The sequence below is a fragment of the Elephas maximus genome, chromosome 5 (assembly GCF_024166365.1).
Source record: "Elephas maximus indicus isolate mEleMax1 chromosome 5, mEleMax1 primary haplotype, whole genome shotgun sequence".
NCBI lineage: Eukaryota > Metazoa > Chordata > Mammalia > Proboscidea > Elephantidae > Elephas > Elephas maximus.
Window position 1 is genome coordinate 137,111,924 of NC_064823.1, and position 3,995 is coordinate 137,115,918.

General features: G+C 43.4%; 1 non-coding gene across 1 annotated transcript; it reads left to right on the forward strand.

Moving 5' to 3' along the window:
• Positions 1 to 3,687: 3,687 nt before the first annotated feature.
• Positions 3,688 to 3,758, forward strand: TRNAL-UAA (transfer RNA leucine (anticodon UAA)). Its single transcript has one exon. It is a non-coding gene; the product is annotated as a tRNA-Leu (tRNA).
• Positions 3,759 to 3,995: the final 237 nt, after the last annotated feature.

A 3,995-nucleotide genomic window follows, 5' to 3' on the forward strand; every position in this document is an offset into this window, starting at 1 on the left:
TCAAGATCTATCCTGGAGTACAATGCTGTCGGTGATAGGATAATATCCATACGCCTACAAGGACGACCAATTAATACGACTATTATTCAAATATACGCACCAAACACTAGGGCCAAAGATGAAGAAATAGAAGATTTTTATCAGCTGCTGCAGTCTGAGATTGATTGAACATGCAATCAAGATGCATTGATAATCACTGGTGGTGATTTTAATGTGAAAGTTGGAAACAAAGAAGAAGGGTCAGTAGTTGGAAAATATGGCCTTGGTGATAGAAACAATGCTGGAGATCGAATGATAGAATTTTGCAAGACCAACGACTTCTTCGTTGCAAATACTTTCTTTCACGAACATAAATGGTGAATATACACATGGATCTCGCCAGATGGAAAACACAGAATTCAAGTTGACTACATCTGTGGAAAGAGACGATGGAAAAGCTCAATATCATCAGTCAGAACAAGGCCAGGGGCCGACTGTGGACCAGACCATCAATTGCTCATATGCAAGTCATGCTGAAACTGAAGAAAATCAGAGCAAGTCCATGAGAGCCAGAATATGACCTTGAGTTTTTCCCACCTGAATTTAGAGACCGTCTGAAGAACAGATTTGACTCGTTGAACACTGGTGACTGAAGACAAGTTGTGGAATGACATCAAGGACATCATCCATGAAGAAAGCAAGAGGTCACTGCAAAGACAGGAAAGAAAGAAAAGACCAAGATGGATGTTGGAGGAGACTCTGAAACTTGCTCTCGCACATCGAGCAGCTAAAGCAAAAGGAAGAATTGATGAAATAAAAGAACTAAACAGAAGATTTCAAACAGCGGCTCAAGAAGACAAAGTACAGTATTATAATGACGTGCAAAGAGCTGCAAATGGGAAACCAAAAGGGAAGAACACGCTCGGCGTTTCTCAAGCTGAAAGAACTGAAGAAAAATTCAAGCCTCGAGTAGCGATAGTGAAGGATTCTATGGCGAAATTATTAAATGACGCAGGAAGTATCAAAAGAAGATGGGAAGAATACACAGAGTCATTATACCAAAAAGAATTAGTCGATGTTCAACCATTTCAAGAGGTGGCATATGATCAGGAACCGATGGTACTGAAGAAAGAAGTCCAAGCTGCTCTGAAGGCATTGGCAAAAAACAAGGCTCCAGGAATTGATGGATTATCAATTGAGATGTTTAAACAAACAGATGCAGTGCTGGAGGTGCTCACTCATCTATGCCAAGAAATATGGAAGACAGCTTCCTGGCCAACTGACTGGAAGGGATCCATATTTATGCCTATTCCCAAGAAAGGTGATCCAACTGAATGTGGAAATTATAGAATATATCATCACACACAAGCAAAATTCAAAAATGGATGCAGCAGTACATCAACAGGGAACTGCCAGAAATTCAGGCCAGTTTCAGAAGAGGATGTGGAACTAGGGATATCATTGCTGATGTCAGATGGACCCTGGCTGAAAGCAGAGAACACCAGAAGGATGTTTACCTCTGTTTTATTGACTACACAAAGGCATTTGACTGTGTGGATCATAACAAATTATGGATAACATTGCGAAGAATGGGAATTCCAGAACACTTAATTGTGCTCATGAGGAACCTTTCCATAGATCAAGGGGCAGTTGTTGGGACAGAACAAGGGGATACTGATTTAAAGTCAGGAAAGGTGTGTGTCAGGGTTGTATTCTTTCACCGTATCTATTCAACCTGTATGCTGAGCAAATAATCCGAGAAGCTGGACTATATGAAGAAGAACGGGACATCAAGAAGAGAGGAAGACTCATTAACAACCTGCGTTATGCAGATGACACAACCTTGCTTGCTGAAAGCGAAGAGGACTTGAAGCACTTACTAATGAAGATCAAAGACCACAGCCTTCAGTATGGATTGCACCTCAACATAAAAACAAAAATCCTTACAACTGGACCAATGAGCAACACCATGATAAATGAAGAAAAGATTGAAGTTGTGGAGGATTTCATTTTACTTGGATCCACAATCAACAGCCATGGAAGCAGCAGCCAAGAAATCAAAAGACACACTGCATTGGGTAAATCTGCTGCAAAGGACCTCTTTAAAGTGCTGAAGAGCAAAGATGTCATCCTGAAGACTAAGGTGCCCCTGACCTAAGCCATGGTATTTTCAATCACATCATATGCATGTGAAAGCTGGACAATGAATAAGGAAAACTGAAGAAGAATTGATGCCTTTGATTTGTGGTGCTGGCAACGAATATTGAATATACCATGGACTGCCAAAAGAACGAACAAATCTGTCTTGGAAGAAGTACAACCGAAATGCTCCTTAGAAGCAAGGGTGGAGAGGCTACATCTTACGTACTTTGGACATGTTCTCAGGAGGGATCAGTCTCTGAAGAAGGATATCATGCTTGGCAAAGTAGACGGTCAGCAGAAAAGAGGAAGACCCTCAACGAGGTGGACTGACACAGTGGCTGCAACAACGGGCTCAAGCATAAGAACGATTGTGAGGATGGCGCAGGACCGGGCAGTGTTTCATTCTGTTGTGCGTAGGGTCGCTACGGGTCGGTACCGACTCCATGGCACCTAACAACAACAGGACAGAGTAAACCGCCCCGTAGAGTTTCCGAGGAGCACCCGGCAGATTTGAACTGCAGACCTTTTGGTTAGCAACCGTAGCACTTAACCACTACGCCACCAGGGTTTCCTGAACAGAGAAGTGGAAACTTCAGTGAAGGGTAAGACAGTAGCCAATACTGGGAAGCCAGTACAACTTGACCAAGGCAAGGTCATGGAAGTTCCACAGACACATCCAAACTCTCTGAGGGAGCAAATTAGTGCACTGAGGGCTATGGCGACCAAGGTCTCAGGGGACATCCAGCTCCACTGGCAAACATAGTTTATAAAAAAAAATGTTCTACATCCTAGTTTGGTGAGTAGTGTCTGGGGTCTTAAAATCTTTTGAGTTGCCATCTAAGATACTCCACTGGTCTCATCCTGTCTGGAGCAAGGGGGAATGAAGAAAACCAAAGACACAAGGGAAAGATTAGTCTAAAGGACTAATGGACCACAACTACCACAGCCTCCAGCAGACTGTGCCCAGCACAACTAGATGGTGTCCAGCTACTACCACTGACTGCTCTGACAGGGATCACAATAGAGGGTCCCGAACAGAGCTGGAGAAAAGCACAGAACAAAATTCTAACTGGCAAAAAAAGAGCAGACTTACTGGCCTGACAGAGACTGGAGAAACCCTGAGAGTAGTATGGCCCCTGGACACCCTTTAACTCAGTACTGAAGTCACTCCTGAGGTTCACCCTTTAGCCAAAGATTAGATAGGCCCATAAAACAAAATGAGACTAAAGGGGCACACCAGCCTCAGGGGTAGGGACAAGAAGGCAGGAAGGGACAGGAAAGCTGGTAATAGGGAACCCAAGTTTGAGAAAGGAGAGTGTTGACATGTCGTGGGGTTGGCAACCAAGGTCACAAAACAATACGTATATTAATTTTTTAATGAGAAACTAGTTTGTTCGGTAAAACTTCATCTAAAGTACAATAAAAAAAAGAACAACCAGCACACTTAAGACTCCTTTGTGCCCTTTGCCAGGCATTCCCCCTTCCTAAAAGTAGTCACGATCCTGACCTCTAACAGCGTGGTTAGTTTTGTTTGTTTTTATTCTTTATCTATATGGAATCTATGAGGTATTGGTGGCTCAGTGGTAGAATTCTCACCTTAAATGTGGGAGACCTGGGTTCAATTCCCAGTCAATGCACCTTATGCATAGCTAGCACGTGTCAGTGGAGGCTTGCATATGGCTATGATGCTCAACAGGTTTCAGTGGAGCTTCCAGATTAAGATGGACTAGGAACAAAGGCCTGGTGATCTACTTCCAAAACTCAGGTGCTGAAAACCCTGTGGATCACAACCCTATGGATGTACAACCAATCATGAGGATGGCACAGACTGGGCAGCATTTTGTCCTAGTTGTGCATGGGGTTTCCATGAGTTG